This window comes from Rousettus aegyptiacus, unplaced genomic scaffold (assembly GCF_014176215.1).
Source record: "Rousettus aegyptiacus isolate mRouAeg1 unplaced genomic scaffold, mRouAeg1.p scaffold_m13_p_13, whole genome shotgun sequence".
NCBI lineage: Eukaryota > Metazoa > Chordata > Mammalia > Chiroptera > Pteropodidae > Rousettus > Rousettus aegyptiacus.
The window spans coordinates 4,990,476-5,005,466 of record NW_023416288.1 but is presented as its reverse complement, the minus strand read 5'-3'; the positions used below and the strand labels follow the sequence as shown (position 1 = coordinate 5,005,466).

The window sequence follows — 14,991 nt, the reverse complement described above, 5'->3', positions numbered from 1 at the left end:
GCCTATCTTTCATATGATTATATATTTCTTGGATATATACTTTGTACATTCTGTTGTTCTTCCTATTTGAGATATAGTAATTCCACAGTTAATACTATTCATTCATTAGCTAAACTTTAAAAGGAACTTGGTGAAGCATTCTTGCTGTCAGAGATGTTTAGCACCATTTCTGTTTCTCAGATTAAATGAAGCGTAAGTCCTTTAGAATAGATTCAAAGTGTTGTCCAGTCCATCTTGTTAAATAACAATCCTTTATCTCCTTCCAAATCATAGAGCTATCATTACTTAGAATGTTTAGAACTGTCAGTTGTCTTTTCAACAAATTGCATGGAGGATGCTGTCACACTAACATCATAAATGATAAGCAGATTTAAACAGTTATTCGGTCAATCCCTGCTAAACACAATGTCAGCTTTCTAAAAAAACATGTAAAAACAATATATGATGGCCCTTAGCATTTAGCCATCTCCTCCGCTACACAGGACAAAAGTTGGCACAAAATGTCAGGAAGATGGTCCCTTAAAGCTCGAACAAAAACTTTGTTCCCAAAATCAGAGTGAAGATATTTTTAAATAATGTAGCTAGTTTTTAAAATTAAAAATATTAACATGTGCCTAAGGTTTAATAAAAAATTTCATATAGTTACATTTCCCAGAGATAACTATTGTTAACAGTTGAGGTAGTCTTTAGAATTTTATGTGTTACTGATAAGAAATAGGACTATACCTTTTATTTTTAAACCTCTAAATAAGATTCCTTTCTTAGATGAAGAAAATACGTAGGATATCAATGTGCTTCATTGCTTCATTTTAATTTTTAGGATAGTATTTAAAATACTAAGAAATAACTGCAAAACATCCTTATTGTAAAAGAACTTGGAACTAAAGCTTAGGGACATATGGATTACCTACCTAGAATATTTTGAAGATTTTTGAAAATTCTCTGGAAATGCCTCATCTTTTTCTATCTCGTATTGTGTCGATCTCTAATACTGTTATTAGAGTCACATTAAGTAAAACACTGAAAAGTTCGAACACACGTAAGGAAGATTTCTGTGATAGAGGATGCCCATGTATTTTATTGAGATCGTAGTGATGTGACGTGCACAGAGTAGGTGTATTTTGGAGGACTCTTGTACTCCTGCCTCCTTACTTCTTACATCTTGGAGTAAGGTCTCTGCTCTGCACCAAATCAACACAGGACTGAACCTCAACAACTCAGTCACAAAGCAAGAAAGAAAACAACTTTTTTTTTTTAATTCTTATTTTTCAATAAGAGTTGACATTCACTGTTATTTTATATTAGTTTCAGATGTATAGCATAGTGATTACACATTTACATAATTTATGAAATGATCCCCCTGGCGCTGTACATAGTAATTACAATATTTTGACTGTATTTCCTATGCTACACTTCACATCCCCACGACTATTCAGTAACTACCAATTCGTACTTCTTAATCCCTTCACCTTTTTCACTCAGTCCCCCAAACCATCTTCCCATCTGGCAATCACATTTGTTCTAGGTATCTACAAGTCTGTTTCTGTTATGTTCATTTACTTGTTCCTTAAAGTCCAAGTATAAGTGAAATCATATGGTATTTGTATTTCTCCGTCTGACTTATTTTACTCAGCATAATACCCTTTAGTTCCATTCATGTCATTGCAAATGGTAAGATTTCTTTTTTTTTTTATGGCTGAGTAATATTCCGTTGTATATATTTACCACCACTTTACCCAATCATCTATTGATGGGCACTTAGGTTGCTTCCATATCTTGGCTATTGTAAATAGCACTACAGTGAACATAGGGTTACATACATATTTTTGAGTTAGTGTTTTGGTTTTCTTTGGGTAAATACCCAGAAGTGAAATTGCTAGGTTATAAGATAGTTCTATTTTTTTATTTTTTGAGGAACCGCCAGTCTGTTTTCATAGTGGCTGTACCAATTCGCAATCCCACCAAGTGTGCATGAGGGTTCCCATTTCTCCACGTCTTCACCGAAACTTGTTGTTTTTTGATTTATTGATGATAGCCATTCTGACAGGTGTGAGGTGACATCTCACTGTGGTTTTAATTTACATTTCTCTGATGATTGATGACATTGAGCATCTTTTCATACATCTATTGGCTATTTGTAAGTCCTCTGTGGAGAAATACCTATTCAGGTCCTCTGCCCATTATAATTATTTTTTTTTTTACTTGGATTGTTTGAGTTTTGGTGTTGAGATATATGAGTTCTTTACAAATTTTGGATATTCAGCCTTTATCGGATGTATCATAGGTAAATATCTTCTTCCATTTATTAGGTTGCTATTTCATTTTGTTGATCATTTTCTTTGCTATACAAAAACTTTTTAGTTTGATGTAATTCCATTTATTTTTGTTTTATTTCCCTGCTCAAGGAGTTATAAAAAATATTACCAAGAACAATGTCAGAGAGTTTGTTGCCTATGTTTCCTTCCAAGAGTTTTATGGTTTCATGGATTAAATCTTTTAATCCATTTTGAGTCTGTTCTTGTATATGGTGCAAGAAGGTGGTCCACTTTCTTTTTTTTTTTTTTTGCACATATCTATTCAGTTTTCTCAAAATCATTTATTGAAAAGATTGTCTTTACTCCATTTTGTGTTCTTACCTCATTAGATTAGATTAAATGAGTGTATAGATGTAGATTTATTTCTGGGCTCTCTGTTTTGTTGATCTATGTGTCTATTTTTTATGCTAGTACCATACTGTTTTGATTACTATAGCCTTGTAGTATAGTTAATATCAGGTAACAAGATACCTCCAATTTTGTTTTTCTTTCTCAAGATTACCATGGCTATCCTGGCTCTTCTATGATTCCATATGAATTTTTGGATTACTTGTTCTAGTTCTATGAACAATGCCATTAATATTTTGATAGGGATTATGTTGAATCTTTAGATCACTTTGGGTAGTATGGACATTTTAATGATGTTGATTCTTTCTATCCATGAGCATGATATATGTTTCTATTTATTTGTATTCTTTTCAATTTCTATCTTCAATGACTTATAGTTTTCTGAGTACAGGTCTTTTACTTTATAGGTTAAATTAATTTCTAGGTATTGTTTTTCAAGAAATCTTCCTTCCTTCCTTCCTTCCTTCCTTCCTTCCTTCCTTCCTTCCTTCCTTCCTTCCTTCCTTCCTTTCTTTCTTCCTCTCCCTCTCCCTCTCCTCTCCCTCTCCCTCTCCCTCTCCCTCTCCCTCTCCCTCTCCCTCTCCCTCTCCCTCTCCCTCTCCCTCTCCCTCTCCCTCTCCCTCTCCCTCTCTCTTTCTTTCTTGGCAAGGCAATCCTTAGTTGACCTCACAGATTGCAAGGACCTTGTCAGCTTACAATCCCTTATTTTTATTTTTACAGCTATGGCACCTGGTCTTCCTAGGTGGTCTCCTATCCAAATACTAACCAGGCCTGACCCTACTTAGCTTCTGAGATCAGATGGGATCAGGCTTGTTCAGGGTGGCATGGCCATAGACTGGGATTGTTTTCTTAATTTCTCTTTCTAGTAGTTCATTATTGGTGTATAAAAATGCAACTGATTTCTGAATATCATTTTGTATCCTGCTACTTTACTGAATTTATTTACCAGTTCTAACTGCTGTGGTGGAATCTTTAGAGTCTCTCTGTATAGTACCATGTCATCTGCAAGTCAGAACAGTTTTACTTCTTCCTTTCCAATTTGTATGCTTTTTATTTCTCTCTTGTCTGACTGTTGTGGCTAGGACTTCTAATATTATGTTGAATAAAAGCAGTGAAAGTGGACATTTTTGTCTTGTTTCTGATATTAAGGAAAACACTTTTAGCTCTTCTCTGTTGAAGTTATGGTTATCTGTGGGTTTGTCATACATGGACTTTATTACATTGAAGTATATTCCCACTACTCCCACTTTGCTGAGAGTTTGCATTATAAATGGATGCTGGATTTTGTCAAATGCTTTTTCTGCATCTATTGATAGGATCATACGATTTTTATCTTCCAGTTTATTAATGTGGTGTATCACATTAATTGATTTGTGGGTATTGAACCAAACTTGCATCCTAGGAATAAATTCCACTTGATCATGGTGTATAATTTTTTAATGTATTGCTGAATTTGGTTTGCTAATGTTTCATTGAGGATTTTTGCAGCTATGTTCATCAAGGATATCGGCCTCTAAATTTCTTTTTTTTTTGTAATGTCCTTGTGTGGTTTTGGAATCATGGTAATGGTGGCCTTGTAAAATGAGTGTCGGTGCCTTCCCTCCTCTTGAATTTTTTGTAATAGTTTGAGAAGAATAGGTGTTAATTCTTCTTTGAATATTTGGTAAAATTCACCTGTGAAGCCATCCAGTCTAGAATGTTTATTTAATGGGAGTTTTTTGATTGTTGGTTCAATTTCATTAGTAGTAATCAGTTCAGTTTTTCTGTTTCTTCTTGACTCAGTCTTGGAAGGCTATATATTTCTAGGAATGTATCCATTTCTTTCAGATTGTCCAATTTGGTGCCAAACAATTGCTTATATATATATTTTGTATTCTTTTGTATTTCTGTGGACTTTGTTGTCACTCCTCTTTCATTTCTGATTTAATTTATTTGGATCTTCTCTCTTTTTTTCCTTGATGAGTCTGGTTAAAGGTTTATCTTTCTTTTTTATCTTTTCAAAGAACCAGCTCTTGGTTTCATTGATCTTTTGTATATTTTTTTAAAGACTCTATTACATTTATTTCTGTTCTGATCTTTATTATTTCCTTCCTTATGTTCACTTTAGGTTTTGTTTGCTGTTCTTTTTCTAGTTCATTTGAGTGTAAGGTTAGATTTTTTACATGAGATTTTTCTTGTTTCTTGAGGTAGGCCTGTCTTGCTGTCAATTTCTTAATTGGACTGCTTTCACTGTGTCCCACAGATTTTGGGTTGTGGTTTTGTTTTAATTTGTCTCAAGTTATCTCTTGAGTTCTTCCTTGATCTCATTATTAACTCCTTTATTATTTAGCTTTCATGTGTTTGTATATTTTTCAGTTTTTTTCTTGTTATTGATTTCTAGTTTCATACCACTGTGGTCGGAGAGGACACTTTTTATGAATTCAGTCTTTAAATTTACTGAGACTTGTTTTGTGGCCTAATATGTGGTCTGTCCCAGAAAATGTTTCATGTTCACTTGAAAAGAATATAGATTCTGCTGCTCTGGGGTGAAATGCTCTGAAAATATCAATTAAATCTACCTGGTCTAGTGTATCATTTAAGGCTGCTGTTTCCTAGTTGATTTTTCTTCTAGAAGATCTGTTCATTGGTATCAATGGGGTGTTAAATTCCCCTACTACGACTGTATTATTGTTGATCTCTCTTGTTATGTTGGTCAATATTTGCTTTATATATTTAGGTTCTCCTATGTTGGGTATATAAATGTTATATCCGTTTGGAGAATTGACCTCTTTATCATCGTGTAATGGCTTCATCATAGCCTTTGTTTTAAAATTTATTTTGTCTGATCTAAGTATTGCTAGCCCAGATTTTTTCTTTTCCATTTGAATGGATTCTTTTTCCATTCCTTTACTTTCAGTCTGTGTGTATCTTTCAATCTGAAGTAGGTCTCTTGTAGACGGTATATGTAAGGGTCTCGTTTTCTTATCCATCCACAACCCTAATTTTTGATTGGAGCATTAAATTAATTTACATTTAAAGTCATTATTGATAGGTGCATAGTTGTTGCCATTTTATAATTTATATTTATTTATTTTTTCTTCCCCTTCTTAAAGAAATACCTTAAAAATTTCTTGTAATACTGGCTTGGTGGCGATGAATTCATTTTGGTATTTCCTGTCTGGGAAGCTCTTTATCCGTTTTTCCATTTTAATTAATAGCCTTGCTGGGTAGTCTTTATTGTAGGTCCTTGCTTTTCATCACTTTAAATATTTTATGCTAATCTCTTCTGACCTGCAGTTTCTTTTGAGAAATCAACTGACAGTCTTATGGGAGATCTCTTGTAGGTAACTAACTACTTTTCTCTTGTTGCTTTTTTAAAAATTTTATTTTATTTTTTATGAGTTTAATTAATTATTTTTTTATGGTGACATTGGTTAATGAAATCCAATAAGTTTCAGCTGTACATTTTAACAGCGAGGCATATATATATGTATACTGTGTTCACCTCCCATAGTTGTCAGATTTCTGTCACCACATATTTGACCCCTTTTACCCCATCTACCTCCCCCTCCTTCCCCTTCCCATCTGGTAACCACTAGCCTCTTGTCCATGTCCATGAGTCCCTGTTTGCTCTTGCTCCTTTTAAGAATTTCTCTTTGTCTTTAACCTTTGGCATTTTAATGATATTGTGTCTTGGCTTCTTTGGGTTTATCTTGTTTGGGAGTCTCTGTGCTTCCTGGGGTTGCGTGTTGGTTTCCGTCATCAGATTTGGAAGTTTTCAGTCATTATTTCTTGAAACGCGTTTTCAGTTCCTATCTCTATTGTTTCTCCTTCTGATGCCCTTATGATGCAAATGTTGGTATGCCTGATGTTGTCCCAAGAGCCCCTTAAACTGGCCTTATTTTTTGGATTTTTTTTTCTTATCACTGTTCTGATTGGGTGTTTTCTTTTACCTTATCTTCTAAATTGCTGCTTCAATCCTTTTCTTCATCTAATCTACATTAATTCCTCCTAAGGTATTCTTCATTTCAGTTTATTGCATTCTTCTTTTCTGACTGATTCTTTTGTGGTTTCTATGTCCTTTTATATGCTTACTATGTCTTTGTTGAAGTTCTCACTGAGCTCATATATACTTCCTCTAAGTTTATTGAGTGACCTTATATCCATTGTTTTGAATTCTGCATCTGGTAGGTTGCTTGGCTCCATTTTTTTTTTTTTTTACCTCATTTGTTTTTTCTAGAGTTTTCCTCTCTTCTTTCATTTGGGACATGTTTCTTTGTTTTCTCATTTTGGCTGCTTCTCTATGTTCATTTATATGTATTAGTCTCCCAGTCTTAGCCAGATGGCCTGATGCAGTAGGTACACTGTGTGAATCAGTGGCACAGTGTCCCTGATCACCTGTATCAAGTAGTTCAGAAGTGACTCTTGTGTAGTTGTATGTGTCCTCCTGTTGTAGTTGAGCTTTGATTGTTGTTGGCATGTCAGCAAGTGGGATTGATTCTCAGGCTGACTGGTTGTGAAGACTGGCCATGCGTACAGTGTATCACCTGCTGTATAGGGACTGACCCCATGGAATGGGGTTTGCCCTAGCATGCTTGTGTGCCTATTGTGACCACCCTTTGGTTGTGCTGCTTGTGGAGCTAATCAGATGGTGTTCTGTTGAGGTCTAATGCCAACATCTGGGGGTGTTGGTTCTGGAACCCGTGGGGAAAAGCTCCCATGCAGGCCTAGGTCAGCCACTGCCTGTGACTGAACCAAGGCTACCTGATAGAAGATACAAAGCTATCTGTTTGGTTGCTGAATGAATTGGACCTGGGGGCATGTGGTAGAGGCCATGTGGCAAACTGAATCCAACTGCCATAAGTACTGGATTTGGGGCAGCTCAGCAAAAGGCCCAGGACAACCCCAGACCTAAGGCTGCCTGCCAATTGCCTGTAATGCTTGGCTACTGAATGAGCTTTGGAGGTACCATTGGATAGAATGGGGTCTCAGGGAGTCACTAAGGTGAGGCAAGTAGTGTTTCCCAGGTTGGTGCAGATTCAGATTTGCTGCCGGTTCTGAGCCTGTGGCTACTTGCAAAAGTCTCAACTTATACCAAGGCCAGCCATTGCTCACCTCAGGCTCATCAACCCTTGAAATTTGTTCAAGAAATACTGCAGCTAGGGCTGAGGCTTGTTGCCTGCCACCAAAAGTGTCTCCTGAGTGCTGGAGCTGAGGCCCGTTGATTACTATGGAATAAACCTCCTGCTGAGAGTACAGATTGGAGTTGGTTGTCTAGTAACAAAATTGTCATATGCAATTTGAGAGTTGAGTGGGGTGGGTTGACAGGGAGTCACTGGGGTGGAATGAGCAGATCTCACCTGGCTCAACACAGGCAAGATGGCACCCACTTCTAGGCTGCACGGAAGGAAGGCTCAACACAAGGATAATGGTGGCTGCCCCTTCAGCCCTCTCCCTGAAGTCACACAACTCAGTCTTTCCCTGTATGTCCCTGGAACCTACTGAGCTGTTGTTCCTCTGCCAGAGTACAGGGTGAGTGCCTTTGAGTGAATGATTCTGTGTGCAGGCCCTTCAAGGGAACTTCTGGATTACCAGGTGCCTTCTGTTTCACCCGGACAGCTAGAATCTCCACTGGTTTTCACAGCTGGATTTTGTAGGGAACCCTCTTTCCGGCACTGAAACCCTGGGCTGGGGATCCCAGTGTGGGGCTTAGGGTCCTCATTTCTTTGGGGAGATCTCCACAGCCAAGATATCCCTCCTGATAATGCTCGACCAACACAGTGGGGGTGGGACCAGCCTGTTTTGAATCTCTGCCCCTCTTAACAGTCTCAATATGGTCTCCTCCTTATAGTCTCAGTTATAGGAGTTTTGTTCAGCTAGTCTTTAGATAATTCTCCAGGTTACTGTTTCATAATTTAGTTGCAGTTTTAATGTGTTCATGGGAGGAAGCGTGCACATTATTTACCCACCCCACCATCTTGACTGGAACTCAAAATCAACTTTTTTTTTTTCTGAAACAAATAACCCTGAAATTCATATGGAACCATTAAAGATCCCCAATAGACACAGCAATCTTGAGAAAGAAGAACAAAGTTAGAGTTATCACACTACCTAATATCAAACTATACTATAAGCCAACAGTAATCAAAAAAGTATGGTACTGGCAAAAACAAACAAACAAACAAACAGGTATATTGATCAATGGAACAGAATAGAGAGCCCAGAAATAAATCTACATCTATACACTCATTTAATCTATGACAAAGGAGGCAAGAATATACAATGGGGTAAAAGCAGTCTCTTCAGTAAATAGTGTTGAGAAAATTGAACAGATACATGCAAAATAAATAAAACTGGATCGCCTTCTTACACCATATACAAGAATAGACTCAAAATGGATTGAAGACTTAAATGTAAGACCTGAAACTATAAAACTCTAAAAAAAACATAGGTAGTAATTTCTCTTATATTGCTACTAGTAATTTCTTTTCAGATATATCTTCTCGGGCAAGGGAAACAAAAGAGAAAATAAACAAATGGGACTACATCAAACTAAAAAGTTTTTGCACAGTAAAGGAAACCATCAACAAAATGAAAAGATAATTTACTGAATGGAGAAGATATTCATTCACTTATGATATGTCTGATAAGGAGTTAATATCCAAAATATATAAAGAACTCATACGATTCAACACCAAAAAGACAAAAATCCTATTATAAAATGGATAAAGACCATCTATGGCCATGCCACCCTGAACAAGCCCAATCCTGTCTGATCTTGGAAGCTAAGCAGGGTCGGGCCTGGTTAATACTTGGATGGGAGACCACCTAGGAAAACCAGGTGCTGTATGTGTAAAAATAAAAATAAGGGATTATAAGCTGACAAGGTCCTTGCAATCTGTGAGGTCAACCAAGGTTTGCCTCACTTAAAAAAATTATTTTAAAAATGAGCAAAGACCTGAAAAGGCATTTCTCCAAAGAGTATATACGGATGGCCAATAGACATATGAAAAGATGCTCAAGGTCACTAATCATCAGAGAAATGCAAATTAAAACCACAATGAGATATCACCTCATACCTGTCAGAATGGCTATCAATAAATCAAAGAACAAGTATTGACGAGGATGTGGAGAAAAAGGAACTCTCATACACTGTTGGTGGGATTGTAAATTGATACTATCACTATGAAAACAGCCTGGAGTTCCTCAAAAAAAATTAAAAATAGATATACCTTTTGACCAAGCAATTGCACTTCTAGATATTTATCCAAAGAGAACCAAAATAATAATTTGTAAAGATCTATACATCCCTATGTTCATGGCAGCTCTATTTACAATAGTCAAGATATGAAAGCAACCTAAATGCCCATCAACAGATGATTGAAGAAAGAAGTTATGATCCATATATACAATGGAATATTACTCAGCCATAAAAAAGAAATCTTACCATATGCAACAACATGGATGGACCTAGAGGTTATGCTGAGTGAAATAAGTCAGACAGAGAAAGATAAATACCATATGGTTTTACTTATATGTGGAATCTAAGAAACAAAAAGAACAAATAAATCGAAAGCAGAATCGCAAATGTAGAGGACGATCTGGCGACAGCCAGAGGGGAAAGGATTGAGGGGCTGGGAAAATGGGGTGAAGGGTTAAAGAAGTACAATTCAGTAGTTTCTAGATGGTCACAGGTATGGGGAGCAGAGAATGCAGTCAACAGCAATGTAATGTCTAGGTGTAGAGTCAAAAGGAAGATAGAGTAATCAGGGGGATCATTTCATAAACTATATAAATGTCTAACTAATGTATAGTTGAAACTAAAAATAAAATAAATCAACTCCTTTTTAAAGCATATGGTAGCTAGAGCAGTGCTTCTCAAACTTCAGTATACACATAAATCATCCAAGGATCTTGTTAAAATGCAGATTCTGATTCACTGCTTCACCTCTTTTTTTTTTTTTTTTTTTTTGCCTTATATTTTCATCTCTTCTATAGTGTCAGCACTTTAATCTTTGCCCAGGCTCTGCTTTCTAGAAGTGCTGGGCTAAGAGCCTTTTCCTTTTTCTAAAATTTCCTCTTTTCAGTTCCTGATTATCTGTCTTCTGCTACCAGAACTTGTAGCCCATTGCCTGGTTCTAACTTATCGAAGCAGTACACACCCTCATTTTAGACTTCTCTTTGGACCTAGACCTTCACCTGTGGGGTATCTCAACAGCTATTCCATCCAAGCCCATCCCCACCTGGCCTTCTCTCCATGAAGTAAGGTAGCAATGCACAGGTGGAAAATCCTTGCATTAAGTAGAACTTTGCTATTCAAAGTGTGTAATTTATGGACTAGCAGCAGCATCACTTAGGAGCTTGCTAAAATGTAGACCATGTCTGCTGAATTAGAATCTACAGTTTAACAAGATTCTCAGGTGATTTGTATGTTTATTAAAATTTGAGAATCTCGCATTTAGGGTGCTTTTAACAGAAATACATGAAAATCCAATTCAAACTGGCTTACATCATAAATAAATTGGCTCTTGTAATTGAAAAGTCTGCTCATAGAATGAGTTTCAAGTATGATTTAATCCAGAGGTTCTTAAATTATCAGGGCGTGCTCTGTAATTAACTCTTGCTTAACCGGTGCTTTTTTCCCCAAAGCCTACTCTCTCAACATTATTTTATGTTAATAAAAACAATACAAAAGTATAGAACAATGTGTCCTAATAAGTGTTCAAAATGTATCATGATTATAGCACTCTTTGGTGGAAGTTACCAAAATTTTTAAACTATAGATTTAAAAGTGAGACTCTTGGCTGCAAGTAAAATAAAACTCTGATTCAATCTTGTTTAAACAATAGGGAAGTTTGTAATCTCTAATATAAAAAAGGCCAGAGGTAGGGCTGGTGCCAAGAATGACATGCTGGGGTCCCTTACTCTGCAGTTCTTTGGGCTCTGCCCAGCTCCGTCTGCTGACTCCATCTTCAGACTGGTAGCAAGACTGGTAGAGTTCCAGGAATCACATCAGGCCTTGAAATGTGTAAAGGCTGAAAGGACCTTCTTTTCCCATGTCCACTTTTTTAGAAATAGAGATCTCTTTCCCAGAAATACAATAGCAGAGATTCTTTACAACCATTGTTTACAGAATTGGGTTTCGTGCCATGTCGGAGACCTCTAGTTGCTTCTGAATATCCATTCTCCCCACTTTATGTAGTAATATTACCTGGTTTTTATATGGGCATATGGTTAACCAACTAAAAAACACTATTTCCTTGCTTCTATTGCATCAATATTTGGTCATATGACCAAGATCTAGTCAATGAAATGTAAGTAAAAATTTTATGTAGAACATCTAGGAAGTATCTTTAAAAGGGAGGCAGCATCCTCTTTTACCTCTTCCTTCATGGTCATTTGGGATCATGATAACAAAGAGCTGGTGAGATGAAAAGCTGAAAGAAGCATGGGTTCCTGATGACTTCAGGGACCTGACCTTACAAGCATTGGACTTCCTACCTGCAGATATGCGAGAAAATAAAAACTTGTGAGTTTAATTCATTATTAATTTGGGTTTTCATTAGCTTCCAGTGAACCTAATCATGACTGATGTGCATGTCCACTCCCAAATCAATCACTGGCAGGAGGAGATGTTATCACCTGAGTAGGGGCAAGTGGATTTAGAGAGTCATAAAGATCACTGCATTAGGTATTCATTTACTTAAAAGCACATTAAATATTTCTACTGAAAATGGGTTACTGTGGGGAAGCAGCATTCTCAGTATCTACATCAGAAGCTACCTCACTGTACTTTAACATTTCAGTTACAAAACTTAAAATAAATTATAATTTCTTAGAAAGTGCAGCGGAACCTTATGTACCATTTATATTCTAATGGGTTTTCTGATAAGTAACCCCTATTAATTTTCATAAAAAATTTCTTAGCTATGCTTTCAAAGGATTAACCTCCCAAATTCAAGGTTTGGTTTTTAGTTGATTTACTTAATTTCGAACACATATGAGCTGATTAATAATGTTCTTTTAGCACATTTATTTTTCCACTGAATAGAAATTTCAAACCTAGCCCTTTTCTTAGATACCATGAAGTTTTAGACTTTTGGATTAGATATGTTAAATCAGCTATTTTCTAACTTCTTCCAAATCAAATTGCATAGTTTTCCACTTCCAGGAGCTCTTTCTTGTTAGGAGGGTAGAACTTTTCATTTTAACATCTCAGTTAAATAACTCACATTTCTATTTCCTTTAGTTTCCTTCAAATTTAAAACTCAAGATGAATTACAAAGAACCTGGGCTGTGTTGAAGAAACCATATGATCCAAACTGTGTGATTTCTCACTGTGGTCCCAGAATTCTACCTCAATCAGGGTATGGTATTCAGATAACTAGAAATCCTCAGGCTGTAAGGTAATTTAAGAGTCCTCTAATTCAGTTCACTGGACATAATCAGCATAAACACCAGTAGAAGGAGACTTGTGTTCTAATCCTAATTTTGTGGTTAACTAGCTTTGCTACTTTAGGCCTAAAACTCATTTCACTTTTTTGAATCTTAGTGTCCTCATCTGTAAAACAAAGGCCTTGATTATAAGATCTTTAAATCTCTAACTCTGCTCTGATTTTAAGGAAGACGATGGTTTATTCTTAAATTTCAAAGAAGCAAATACTCTACCCAAAAGCCAGTTCCAGTGCTTAATGATTCTATGAGGCAGCTTTCTTTTCTTTTTTCTTTTTTTTCCAGCTTTATCGAGGTATCGTTGACAAATAAAATTGTATGTATTTAAAGTGTACAACGTGATTTGATATACATATACACTGTGAAAGGATTACCACAATCAAGTCAACACATCTATCAATGAAGCAGCTTTTAAAAATAAAGAACATATGACAGTCTCCAGTTCTGTCTTTTCTAGGGTTGAAGGATAATCCATTAGCATTCTTCTGTTAACCCTTTACAGATTCTAAGCCAGTAAGTCACCATTCCCCAGTTGTTTTCCTTAGCAAGTCATCTCCAAGCTGTCACTCATACACTTCCTTCATGGTTTTGGCCACATCTTTCTGCTGTCTTGGTTATTTTCGGTCACCCTATGTTCTTTTTTAACTTAAATTTATTTTGAAGAGAATTTTTATACAAATTACTGCTTGATGAGGACTATAAAATCAGTCTTGCTTGGTAAAAATAGAGGTTAACTGTGAAAAAAGACAAAACAGAAACTTACTGAACTTTTAAAATAAGCAATGAAGACATTTCTGTATAACATAGGCAACAAGCTTCCCTTGGTATGGAATAGTAGTCCCCCACGACTTCAGTGGCCTCTCACTCACGATATTAGCAGCCTCATTAAACATTTCTGTTCAATCTTCATGCACTTTACAGGTGAGAAGATTTTCCTATGTATATGGTGGTGAGTAGTGGAGTAAATTCATCCTCAATTGGAGAAACATGTCTCTAGGGCAAAATCGAGAGTTTTTTTTAATCTTTATTTCATTTTCAGACCGTAGCAAGCCTAAGATTTACCTGAGGCTCTGGCTAAAATGCAGGTCTAGCCTAGAGCTCAGGAGTCTGTATTATAAAACAGCTTGCCAGATGACTGCAGTGCAGGCGGTTTTGAGACCTTAACTTTGAGAAACACATGACAAAATGTTCTTTTGTTTATTACTGTACTCTGTTAGCCCCTGGTAGGAGGCAAAGGGGCAGAGGAGTATGCCAAGATGCAAGATTCAATTTTCATGTCTCAAGGCAATATATGATTGTCAAGTAAGGTGTACTTGCAATACCTCTCTAGGAGTTCAGGATTGGGAAAATGGCTGTGGGTTGCAGTTGCGAGAAGGCTTTGTAGATCAAGGCTGGAAAGGCCGTGGTGATTTTTTTTTTTCAGAGGAAGGAGGGTAAAATCAGAGGGGTCCTGGATGTAAGGTTAGCCTGGAGCTGAAGTTCTAGGTGAAAGGCTGGAAGGGTAAGTAAAACATAGACACTTTATTTTGGGGTAGTCAGCTGTTAATATTTGCATAGGGACAAGACAGCTTTGTCTTAAGGGGAGTAATAACCTGGTGTTGACGTTAGAATGGGTTGGAGCTGGCAGTGCCAAAGGCATAGCAACCACTACACTTACTGATGCTGCAGATGGGAATGAAAAGATAGCTGAGAGGAGATTAAGAAAACACTGGATATATATGCAGCGATGGGAATGAGGAGTTGCCCAAGGAGGCAGGCGCCCCGGGGAAGAATGAGAGCATTTTTTAAAAAGCCAACTGCAGAGGGAATCCTAAACAATTAAGCTTCACTGAAGCCTGTGTTGCAAAACCCATAAACAGAGAACCTGTGTTAAGCTGATTAACACTTTCCAGTGTCT

General features: G+C 36.7%; 2 pseudogenes; one reads left to right on the top strand and one right to left on the bottom strand.

The window, feature by feature from the left end:
- Positions 1-3,380: 3,380 nt before the first annotated feature.
- LOC118610916 lies at positions 3,381-3,499 on the bottom strand (annotated as a pseudogene).
- A 5,877-nt stretch (positions 3,500-9,376) lies between these two features.
- Positions 9,377-9,495, top strand: LOC118610850 (annotated as a pseudogene).
- Positions 9,496-14,991: the final 5,496 nt, after the last annotated feature.